Source organism: Podarcis gaigeae (genome assembly GCF_964106915.1).
Source record: "Podarcis gaigeae genome assembly, chromosome: 8".
Lineage (NCBI taxonomy): Eukaryota > Metazoa > Chordata > Lepidosauria > Squamata > Lacertidae > Podarcis > Podarcis gaigeae.
In genome coordinates, this window is record NC_139684.1 from 17,061,572 (window position 1) to 17,074,519 (window position 12,948).

The window sequence follows — 12,948 nt, forward strand, 5'->3', positions numbered from 1 at the left end:
AGGCTAAATCTTTAGCCAAACATGATTTCGGGGACCCACTTTTTAATCTGATAATATAAGTGTGCCTGCTGAGGTTACCCACCTTAGGTCAGGATGCTGAGATGCAGGCAAATATTATTATCATTATTTTGTTTTTATTGAAAGATTTTCATGGATAACAAAGGTACCTATAAAGTCACAACGTTCTGACACAGAGCCCTAGCATCTCTCATGGCTAAATCTGAAATCTTTAATGGCTCACAGAAACAGAAGGTCCCCCAAAATCTCCAGTTAAAATAAATCAGGCAGCAATATAAAACTGTGTGGGGAAAAACAAGAACAGTATAAACAGTACAATGAGAATTATAGGAAGACTCGTTTTGTCAGAAGTCTTTTTTATTTAAGTGTTTATTTAAGTATTAATTAGGAAGATTAAGGTTTTTTTATGCACATAAATCTGCTTTTTCTTCTTTCTTCTTTTCTTAATTGTTTTTCTTTAATTTTTTGTAGTATGAGATTGTAAATTCTTTGTATATGTATGTAATTTAAATTAATAAAGATTACTTAAAATAAAATAAAATAAATCAGGCAGCATCTGCTGGGAAAGTCCTCTACCAGAACACCAGGCTGAATAAACAGTTTGAGTTGGTAGAAGACAGTGTTCTAAGGGCACTCTGAACATGCTCAGAGGCACTGTGCTCAAGGTCTTATACGTGCACATAGCAACCATTAGAAACTAATCTAGATTTCCATTCACCTCCATTTTACATTTACCCCTCTGGGTAACAGGACACATAATTCCCAAAGGCTGAAATTCAGCCCAGAAAAGTCACCCCCCCCCCCCGCACCTCTTCAAAAAAGGAAAAGAAAAAGCATCACAGAGAAAAACAAGCATCATGTGCTCCTAAATTGGGAGGACTGGAATGGGGTAGAATTCAAAGTCAGGATAAAAGTCAGAGGGTTGCATCCCTGCTAGGTTTTACTCACGAGTACACCCATTCAAAAGCATTGCGCCTGGGCTAGCCTTGCCCATTAATCTCAAAGGGTCTACTCTTAGTAAGGGCTGGATGCAACCCAGAATAAACCAAGCGTTGCCGCCTGCTACGATCCATCTCAGAGTATGGAAATTCATGAGCCTAAACGAGCCGAGCCCATTAACTTCAACGGGTCTACTCCGAGTAGGACCAGCTGCTGGAGAAGACTCTGGATCCCTGGGAGGGCAGAGGCTGACATACAGTGTCAAATCCTTATTCATGATGCGCCCACCACCCCTTCTACTGACCTGAGGATAGCATCCATGATCACTTCCCCGGCAGGAAAGCAAGCGGATCTCTTGACCGGCGCCGACTGAAAATAAAAATGAAAATGAACTGAAAAAAAAATAAAATAAAATAAACCTTGCCAGGGAGAATCTGGAGAACGCCGGCCTAGGAAGTCTTCGGCACCCCCCTCCTTCCCGAAGGCTGGGCTTGGCGCTTTCCAAGGGACCGTTTGCAAAGTCTCTGCGGCAACAGGAAGCGTTAGCAGACAACTTTTTCTCGCAGGCAACACGCACAAAAGCAACAGGGTCAGCCTTCCTCAACCGGCTACCTTCCAGATGGTTCTGGACTACAACTCCCATCAGCCCTCAAGCCCAGGCAACCACCCCGGCCCGAACAGCCTCCAAGGGCAGCCCCACACAGGACGCCCTGCGGCATTGCCATCGCTTCTTGAATTTGCACCCTGCCTTCCCTCCTCAAGGAGCGCGGGGCGGCAAAGAGATGCAACGTCTGAAAACGGAAGCAAAGTCCTAAAGCGGTTAAAACATTAGGAAAACCATTACGTATTACACTTAAAAAACGTGGTTCACTTAAAAACATTCTTCCAGCTTACTGCTGCTGTTTTATCCAGAGTTCCGAGTGATTCAGGATTTCTGAAGAGTCGATTTAAACATCTGATTTTTCTCTGCCAATATTATTTTTTAAAAAAACAAAAACACTTTATGCACAATTTTAGCTGTTAAGCATGTTCAATGCAGCACACTGAGCATCAGTGGCCTTTTAGATATGTCTAGTAGGGCCTTTAACAAAATATTACAATGTGGAGTCCTCTTTTCAGAATACTCCATTCCATCCACCTATACGAAGGGTTGCCAGTCCAGTGCCTATTACCACCATGGGGCCTCTCAGATTTAACTGGAAAACAAAAAAGATCCATAATTATGAGCAGTAGAACATACCCTCAGGTATCTCTAATTTTTTGTTATGCCATGCTTCCCATGTCCGCCATTATTATTATTATTATGATTATTATTATTTTAGTATATATATATTTAATGTCATTATATATAAAACAGAGTGAACAATTATAACAGACGGAAAATAAAAGGTGAAAAGCCAAACTATGAAAACAGGCATGTAGAATCAGTGGTTGCAGACGTGTTAAAATTGAAGTCAAGACGATCACCTTTAACAAATCACCAAGTATTTAGTTCCAGATTTGCTAGACTTCTGACGAAGGTTGTCCTAATAATGGTGGTTTCACTGTATGTCATACAGGATTGCCAAATCATATTTGAAAGTGTCTGGCGGTTCTAGTCCTTGTCAAAATCTCAAAAAGTGCATAATTTTCTCTGTTGTGGCATTATTATTATTATTATTATTATCATCATCATTACCTGCCATTTACTAACCACCTCCCCCATGGCAGCCATTTTGTGACAGGCAGTCCCAGAACTCTCTCAAAATTCAAAATATGCCCACTAGGCCAGAAAAATTGGTGACCCCTGGCCTCCACACAGAGTTTTCAGCATTCCATGCCCACGGAGCATGCCCAGTCTCAACGGACCTGTTTAGGGACCTCTCCCCTCCCACCTTTTGGGTCCCCCCCCCACCGCTATTTTTGGTACTTTCACAAATCTTGTCCCCTGCCCCAGTTCCGCAGCAGTTTCTTAAAGTCATAAGCTATTCATTTTGAGGCCCTTGGGACCCCGCCCACACTGCTGCACACCCTCCAACATTTCTCAGATGAAGATGGGGACATTTCTCACTCCCCTCCTCTACCCCCCATTTTTTGTCAAAAACCCCCCCCCCAAGCATTTGGGATCAAATCAGAAGCTGGGATGGCTTTTGTAGTTCCAAGACTGTCCCTGTAAAATAGGGACACTAGGAGGGTATTTCTACTGATACCTCCCCACTCTCCTTAGTACAGCATAGAAGATTCCCACACTGAAAATGACCTCGCTGTAAGAATGCAGAACTGAAAAAAGGTGTAAGGCAGTGTTTAAGAAATGAAAGATTCTATTCCTTGTCAGGAGGAAATACCATTTCTGCTAGCAGGTTTCTCTTTCAGTTGGGGTGGCATTACATACGTCTGAACGAAAATAACCTCCATTTTTATTTTTATTTCAAGTGAAACTCTGGGCAATTAGCTCTTTGCCAACCAGTCCAACTCTTGCTGCCCCTCCAGGTGTTTTGGACTTGGTGAGGCTGATGGAAGTTCCATGCTCCTGGTGCGCACTACACTGGCAGATGCCATGCTAATCTACAGCTATAGCTGATGCATCCACCATAAGCTTTCGGCTCTCATTCGATCAACAGTGTACAGTGCTACCTCGGTTTTTGAACGTAATCCGTTCTGAAATGTTCAAAAACCGAAACCTCAATAGGCGACACCTACACCTCCAGATCTTGAAGTCACGTAGCATGTTCAACTTCTGAGGCTTGTTCGAAAACCGAAGCATTTATTTCCGGGTTTTCAGCATTCAAAAACAGAAATGTTCAACTTCCAGGACATTTGAAAACCACTGTACAAAAATCTAACAAATCACTACATATGTATCCATGAAGAACACATTGGACTGTAAAAAAAAAATTGTAATTATGTTCAAGACAACAGGCTTTCCTTCAGGGTTCTCTGTGCCCCTCCTACAATCCCCTTTCATGGTTTTATTGTCTATGATGTTTTTAAGATTGCACTTGCAATTTGCTTTACTACTCCATATTCCCTTCAATCTTTGGAAGCTGTGGACAAGCAGAAAATGCCTTTAATAAGGGAATAATTATTAGCCATCACAAACCTCTCTACAGAGCTTCTTTGAGGTGGTGGTTGTGGTGGTGATGGTTTAATCCTTCAACCCTGCCTTGCTATATGTGGAGATATTTCGGTAAGTCACTTTTTACCGGAAGACAACTTCTGCTTATTTGAAGAAGTGTCTCGGTTCAATTACTTTGGAACGTCTGACCAGGAAGTTGCTGTGCGCTAATTGGTAAATGTGTGGTTGCTAACTTTCCAGCTGACCCATTGTAGCTTTGGCACCTCAAATAATAATTTGATTATGATGCCCCTGCTATCTCTCCACACGCACGCACACACATCCACACATATACAGTGATTTCTGCATCTGCCCATAAAGGCATAAGAACAGACCCAGTTTCCCGCCCCCCCCCCTCGCTCAGTTGGCAACCTCACTTGGCAGCCACAAATGAGGCACCTTCTGCTATCACACCCCACATTTTATTTGAGTAACATTTTAGTCGGTCGAGCATGAGACTCTTCTCATTAATTAGAGTACATAAAATAAACCACGAGGACTAGAATATTCACTTTACTTTTAAGAGGGAGTTTCCACACTTGAGTGGTAGAGCCTCTGTCTTATATGCAAAAGATCCCTGGTTCAATCACCAATGGCATCTCCCAGTAGCGTTGGGGAAATCCTGGCAAGCCATTGCCTCCTAGAGATATTTTAGAATACAACTTGCATCTGTCCCAGGGCGGCAGAGCTATAGCCCAAAGCATACTGAGGGCACCAGGCTGGCGAAGGATGGGACAGAGATGATACCAAGCTAAATGGACCAAGGAAGTCAGTATAATATACTTCCTGACCTTCTAGGAATCTGCCCAACATCCCAAAGGCTGCCGCTTTTTCTTTTTTAGAAAAAGCTCTGTGACAGTTATGGCCAATTAGGCAACTTAAAAAGCTCATTGTGCGTTACCCATTCCTCGCCTTTTCTACACCTTAATAGGAGAACGGGACAAAGTAAAATGTTTTTGAAGGCTGCCTGCTTAATTGCCACCACAAGACAAACAGGAAGGCTGGTTAGTCTTTGGAGACAGCCATCTTCCACAGCTGGACAGCTGTTTTCAGCACCACCTGCAACTCCTGCCTTTGTGCCACAGTTTATTAAAAGACCCAGTCAGGTGCACATGGGTGCATGGGTGCAGAACTGGACTGAGTCCGCCTTTCTTAAATGCTCGGCCCCATGAACCATATATAACAAGCTTATATCCCATTTAAAAAGCAAAAGCAAAACAAAGACGTTAAACTAATTAAAACAACACGCCCATCCATGCAAATAGCAAACAATTAGCAATGCATTTAAGAACCCTCCAAAATTACTGAGTTTAATGAAAAATTAATGGAAAGCCATACAAATAGCAAACAATTAGCAATGCCCCCAATAGACCAGGGATTAAAATAAAATCTGCGTTCACGTCTTGTTAGCAGTGCCTGCCTTGATCCCTCGTAATCTTAGGAACAGCTTCCCATTACACCAAAACACATCACTGTAATAAAGCCAGTGGTGGCGGCTGGTGACTGTTGAGACTCAGCCACATTAGGAAAGAAATGACAATTTGAATGCGCTATAAACATGCAACACCAATGACTCTAGAACACAGTGAAATTCTTCTACACATTTTTCCAATGGGATTTAATTTTTTTTGTTATAACGGCCTGATTTCTGACTTATTTATAGCGTGTTTTCTCCTGTGTGTAGATCCATCTTTGCAGTTGGCAGGGCAGAAGGCTGCTAAGAAGATGTAGAATGGGGCACTACTAGGTGGCGCTAAAAGTAGAACACTGCAAGGCTGCACAGTGACATGAGCACACACTGGCTGTGTACACACCATCCATTTAAAACACATGGCTTAAAAAATTAACAATCCTGAGAACTGTACCTTGTTAACAGTGCTGGGAATCATAGCTCTGTGAGAAGTAAACTACAGTTTCCAAGATTCTTTGGGGACGTCGTGTGCTTTAAACATGTTGGGATATGTTATGTAGTCTTTTTGCTAAGTAAAATGCATAGGATTGTTTCAGTAAAAGCACAGAGAAAATATTTATATGCTTAAGGACAAACTGGGCAATTCACTTCTCCTTGTAATTGAATTTTTATCTTCAGCGTTTAATTAAATTTACTTCAAGCCTGATTAAAATGTTACCAGTCTTCAACAACCACCTGGGTTGTGGAGGAGAGGAAACATTTAACTCTGCAGCTATTTTTTTTCCTGCAATCTAACACATTTTATCTTTGCAGAGACACTCAAACCTCCTTCGAGAAGATGACTCATTTTATTCATTGCCCTTTCCCCCAGCTTAGCCTAAATGTCTTTTGCATGTTTCAGTGAAGCCACAGAAATTATCAGGGTTGTTGTTTTTTTGCAACCAAGGTGTAATTTGGAGAGCCTTTGTGCAGCATAACCCAACCCTAGGAATATCTACTCACATCGGATTTACTCCTGGGTTAGTGAGCATCCCTGGGAGCAATCCTCATTCAATAAACTGGGATTTACTTCTGCATAAAGTTGTGCAGAATTCTATTGTTAGATAACAGATAAAAATGCAATCCAAATTTTAACTGGTAGATTAAATAACTAATTTTGGTATTGTGTTGATTAATCAACTAACTACTGTACTGGATTATTGCTCTTGAACTGGTAGAGGCTGGTAGACTTTGCCAGCTCTGCATTTAGGGCAGGGCAGGTGGTTCCCCAAGAGGGTGCAAAATTGAGAAGATCGGTTTGGGGGAGCCAAATTTTGGGCTCACACAGGGCATCGTATTATGAAAGATTACCAAAATCTACCCCTGACTCTGCTCGCCATCCCCACTAAATAGCTTTCCTGGCCGCCATGCTCGCTTGCCTGCTTGCCATCCCACTGGAGTCGATGTGGCCATCTGTTGGCAGACATGCAAACTGCAGCGTGACAACAGTCTTGCATTTTTATGTACCGGTAAATAGAAAGAGTATTCATACTGATGCTGATAGCATTATTTGCATGCACTATAAGCAGTGTTACTTCTCAAGAAAAAGAGGTGCCAGAGCTCACCATGAACTTCTCCCTTGTTCTCTTAGAATGGCAATGGTGTCTACCTGAGAGGTGCCGGAGCTGAGCTCCAGTGAGCTCCAGCAGAAGAAAAGCCCTGGTTATAAGCTACTCTGAGGGCCTCAAATGCATCAGAAAAATTGAATGCAATCACCATAAATAAATAAAATTAAGTTGCATTGATTTATTTCAAACCTTTCTACACTGCCCTCCAGTTAAAAACTTCCAGAGTGATTTACAATAACTCATAAAACAAAATAGCAAAAATCAATAAAAGGCAGCAGCAGCAGCATGATATAGGCTGTTATTATGCAAAAGTAAGTCCAGTTTGGTTTCCCATCCCAATTAAAATGTGCATTGTAATGTGATGCTTTCTTATAAAAGTTTGAAAAATAAATAAGTAAATGAATAAATACACAGGAGTTGCCTGACTTAGCTCTATAGTCCTACAAGTTATAACAACACTTTGGTATTAGTGCATCCTGTGTTGATATGCTTTATAATTTATACCTGGGGTCACAGGTCCAGGTTCTGATATTTCCCATTGGCTGGGGCACATAGCAGAGCTACCCATGGTATCTCCTTTTTGCCCTGGCCATGGAACCTGGCCACGGAGCTTTGGCACTGAAAGCAGATGATGATAAAAGGTTTTGAATTATTTGGAAAAACCCATCTTATCAATATTTTGCAGATGATGCTGCGCTATACCTTTCTGAACCTCAAACTTCATTATCTGCTGTTATACACCAGTTTGCTATATATGGCATATCTGGGTTAACTGTTAACTTCACCTAATCTGAGTAGGTGTGTATACACACCCTGCCAGACCTATTCTGAGTCTTACCAATTAACATACCTAATTTTCATGTTTATAATTGGCAAAAAAAAAATATATTAACAAGAGACCACGGCTACCTTTATAGGATCAAGAACGGAGATGTAGCAATACCTATGCTAAAATGATATAAAGACTCCGCTCACTTATACAATATCCTTTTGATTTTACAAGGCTCAGACCAGATCACATGGTTAAAAATGGAGGATTATAGGGGCCAAGACTTCACGTGTTCACTCTCTTATCGGAAAATGGACAAGAAGACATTGTTAACCTCTTTCTAAAATCAGATTTGATTGAAACATTTATCTTTTGATTCCACTTTAGTCCCAATAACTCAACACTCCTCCTTTTGTGCAAAAATCAGGCTCATTAATCAAATGATGGAACAATCATTACGACCAGACCCAAAATTAGCCCTACTCAGGAGTACCATTTGCGGGTGCCAGGGAGCCAAAGCCCCCCCCCCCCATTTTCAAGGAGGGTGCTGGGCCCCCTCAATATTCTGTAGCCTGCGGCAGGCTCTAGTGGGCCTTCTTGCGGCCGCAACGGGTCACGTCAGGTATCAGTATGCTTTGTTACTTGAAATTAAAAACCAGTTAAAAAAAGTTATAACACCAGTGGCATTCTGAAAATCTTGAGTTTTGGAATAATCCACAGCAAAACAGATAACTAACAAACAAGGTTTGCTCAGGAAAACAAGAATGTAAATCTACAAGGGGGAAAAAACCACATTAGCTTTACAAAAATGCTGGATTTCCTTACAGGTCGAGAAACATTAACCTCAAACAATTTCCTTACCAAAAACCAGATGTCCAGACAGACTAGTCACAATATTGCAGCTCAGGTAGTTTAGATGCGGCTGCTATCGCTGACTAAAAAGCAGAGGATTCTGCTAATACATTTCTACTACATTACTATATATTTTGGAAAGTGGTTTGTCTGTTTCCTATGCATTTAGTCACCTCTTATCACAGCCCAATTTTGCACGATGGTTGCTGAGATGAAGGAGCAGGTTTTTGTCTATGTTTAGATCAGTTGGACGCCATTTTGAACAAAGATGGCAGACTACCCCCTTCAAACGCACTGATTTTTACCAAATTTTGGTAACATTTTTTACCAAAATTTTAATCAAATTTGTGGAATGGTTCCTGGGATCAAGGATAAGCTTTTCGTCTATATTTGGATACAGTGGACCAACACGTTGATGCAAAACTGCACTGATTCTAACCACTATTTCAAAACTGCCTTTTGATTTTTGTTTGCTTCATTTTTCATAATAATCAATGCCTGGTGTGAGGTTAGTGCTTTACAAATGAATAAAGCTCTCAGTTACAAGTGCAGCAATATCCCTACTTACCTGGGGCCGGAGTAAGCCTCACTGAATTCAGCAGCACTTGCTTCTGAGTAGACACAATCAGGAATGCACCATTAAGTGAGATTTCCAATGATCCGGAATTTTAACCAAACTCATTTTTTCCAGTTATATTTCCAATGGTTGTAAGGGATGACCAAGGAAAGAGGCTAATCCAAAGTGAGTATAGAGTAGACTACGGTCAACAGACCCAGCCCTCTCATTAGCCAGAGCGAGGCAGCCACCTCAGGTAGCTGATTTGGATGTCGTGAGAGGGCAGCAAAATATTTAGTTCATTATTATTGCACTTTTATAGCCAGGGAGAGATTCTTGTGGGGTTTTCTATGCACTTGTCAGGGTTTGTGGGTGGGTGCTATTTACTGGTCCGCCTCAGGCAACAGAATGTATTGACCTGCCAATTGTTGAGCTATTCACATCCTGCATGCTGGGATTCTTCTAAGGCGATTTTTAAAGCACACCCTTCTCTCTCTCTCTAAGAATTTTGGGCATGTGGTTTGACCCAGTGTTATTTTTATAGAAAAAGAGGTGCCAGGGATCACTAGGAACACCTTCCTTGTTCTCTTAGAGTGGCAATGATGCCCACCTGAGAGGTTCCGGCAAGTTCCGGCTGAGAAAGAGTTCCAATTTCACATTACCCTTAAACTACAGTTCCCATAATTCTTTGAGGGCGTTACAGTGTGCCGGGGGGGGGGGGACAACCTTTTCTTCCATCCAAGAGCCACATTCCCTCACATTCAAAAGTGGCTGGTGCAAATGATGTGATCTTTAGGTCAGTGCAGTAGGGGTCAGACCTGCAACTATCAAAGGGTTGTGTTTGTTTGTTTTTATGCACATCCACCTAGGAAAGCAAGGTGTTACCATTGTTCAAAAGGGCACCTGCCAGCCACTCAAAAGCATGCAAGGAAGGGTCCTGAGAGGAGGGGTGAGAGAACCTCAGGAAGGTTTACCAGGGGCCTAGGGAGTCATAATTACAGTCCCTCCAAGTGTCCCTATTTTCCAGGGACAGTCCCATAATTATAGAAGCCATCCCAGTTTCTGATTTGACCCTAGAATGTCCCACTTTTCCTTAGGACGTCCCTATTTTCATCAGAGAAATATTAGACGGTATGGAGTTATGCGACGCCAAAGCCAAGCAAATAAAGAAAGATAAAACCTTTAGAAGACATCTGAATGCAGCCCTGTATAGTTTTATTATGTTTTAATATGTGTTGGAAGCCATTCAGAGCGGCTGGGGCAAGCCAGTAGGATGGGTGGGGCATTAATAATAATAATAATAATAATAATAATAATAATAATAATACAGTGGTACGTCGGGTTAAGTACTTAATTTGTTCCGGAGGTCTGTACTTAACCTGAAACTGTTCTTAACCTGAAGCACCACTTTAGCTAATGGGGCCTCCCGCTGCCGCCACACCGCCAGAGCACAATTTCTGTTCTCATCCTGAAGCAAAGTTCTTAACCTGAAGCAATATTTATGGGTTAGCGGAGTCTGTAACCTGAAGCGTATGTAACCTGAAGCGTATGTAAGCCGAGGTACCACTATAATAATAAATTTATAATTATGGAGTAGGACATCTCTATTTTCATTTGAGAAAAGTTGGAAGGTTGGGATTAGACCCCTGCCTGAGCTTCCTCACCAAAGGTCGCTGGGACCCCTGCCCACCCCCCCACCCCAGACAATTTTCTCGACCTGGTGCACAGCTGACCAGAGAAGAATCTGCCCCTTCACACCATCCAGGCCAGCAAGAGACAATCTTGGACATATTCCAGCCAGGCAAAGAAAAGTCAGTGATGAGTGTGGCCTGAGGACAGCAGGTGTGTGGCTATCCCTATGGAGCAGACGCTTTACCAGGTGAACCTCTGCCTGCCACAAGGCAGTGGCACACTTTTCTGCCAAGGAGGAAATTTAAGTTAAGAAGTGAAGAGGCAAATAAGGAACCCTGGCTAAGTGGATGCAAAATAACCAGTTGAGCCGGGGGGGGGGGCACTTTAATCCTGATGCGCAAGGGGGAAATGTTCAGACGCAAATTCTCCTGCAGCCTGGTGAGAGGAAGACATCTTCGCCCACCCACTTCCTTTGCAACTGATCAGCCTGGTTATAGCAGAGAGAGCTGCCTTTATCTCTGCTTTGCTCTGCCTTCTTGTCGATTTGGAGAGACAGAGGCTGATGAGTCCGCCCCCCTCCTTTTTAGAAGCGTAAAATACAACTAAAAGGAAGTCAGACAAGTGAGGAAGAGAAAAAATAGCATTTCCCCCTCCCCACATATTACCGCAAGCCTCTGGGGGGCCGGGGAGAGAGAAATTAACCAGCCCTGCTGGGAAACAGTCCGCCAAAGAAACCCCAAAAGAGAGGGAAACCAGCAGCTTGAGAGGAAACAAGGTTTCAGGGTTTTGTTCTGAGTTTTCAGCATGATAAACAAGTCAAAGCGGGTGCCACAGGGCCTTTGAGGTCAGGGCTGCATGGTGTGCATGTACCCCCCCCCCACTCCCCATATCATGCCATGCAATCACCCAGCAATCGCAACGGTCAGAGAAACTCAGCCATTTCTTACAAAGAAAAAAGCTTACTAGTCCTCAAGGCATTTAAAAAATAAATTGCAAGTCCTCAGGGCTGAAAATGCACTACTTATAGAAAGTAGTCCCCAACCTTTTTTTGTGGGCAGGGGACATAACTGGAATCATAGAATTGTAGAGTAGGCAAGGGACCACCCAGGTCATCTAGTCCAACCCCCATCAATGCAGGAATTCTTTGCCGAATGTGCGGCTCAAACTCACAACCATGAGATTAAGAGACTCCTGCTCTACCAAATGAGCTACCCAGCAACTAACCTAATAAACTTTTGCTTCATGGGCTATTTTATTTCATTTTTTATTATTACACTTACCGGACGCACCGGCCCATAGGACGCACCTAGTGTTTTTTTTTGGGGGGGGAAATAAAGGAAATTCCCCCCCTTTATTTCCCCCCCAAAACCAAGTTGGGGAATCCAAACCAGGTCGGAGAACAGCGGGATGGCGGCGCTGCGCCTCCCCGCTTTCCCCCAAGCATGTGGGGCTGCCCGATGTCTGCCCGAAGCGCAGGGCGCTCTGCTTCAGGGCGCCCCATGCGCCGGGGGACAGGCAGCTATCCGCAGCCAGGAGGCCCTGCGGGCAGTGGCGTGGCGTGGGTTGTCAGCACCCAGGGCAAGGCAAGTAATTTGTGCCCCCTAACCCGTGGATTTGCACCCCCTAACCCTAACCCCCAGATGTTGCGCCCAGTGTGGCCAGCACCCCCTGCACCCCCTACGCTACGCCACTGCCTGCGGGAACTCCCGTAGGCTCCCCAGGCTTGCTGATAGCTTCCTGAAGCCTGGAGAGTGAGAGGGGTCGGTGCGCACCGACCCCTCTCGCTCTCCAAGCTTCAGCGAAAGCCTGCATTCACCCCATTGGACGCACACAGATTTCCTCTTCATTTTTGGAGGGGGAAAGGTGCGACTATAGGGCGAAAAATACGGTATATCCCAACTTTCCCCCAAAGAATTCAAGGTGGCAAACACACTTCTCTCCCTCTCCAATTTATCCTGACAACAACCTTGTGAGGTAGGTTAGGCTGAGATACGGTGACTGGGACAAAGTCACCCAGCGAGTTTCATGGCTGAGTGGTGATTTGAACCCAGGACTCCCGAGGTCTTAGTC

At 43.5% G+C, this 12,948-nt stretch overlaps 1 protein-coding gene across 3 annotated transcripts in view; it reads right to left on the reverse strand.

The window, feature by feature from the left end:
• Window positions 1-9,277, reverse strand: part of PIK3CD (phosphatidylinositol-4,5-bisphosphate 3-kinase catalytic subunit delta) — a 50,219-nt gene extending 40,942 nt beyond the window's left edge. Inside the window, exons 1-2 of one of the 3 annotated variants that reach the window (XM_083752485.1) lie at window positions 9,259-9,277; window positions 1,262-1,326 (exon numbers count right to left, since the gene is read on the reverse strand). The gene's annotated coding sequence lies outside the window, so the exon portion shown is untranslated. Of the gene's footprint in view, window positions 1-179; window positions 200-1,261; window positions 1,327-2,635; window positions 2,679-9,258 lie in introns of those variants that run through there. The other 2 variants (XM_083752486.1, XM_083752487.1) reach the window with 2 other exon arrangements.
• Window positions 9,278-12,948: the final 3,671 nt, after the last annotated feature.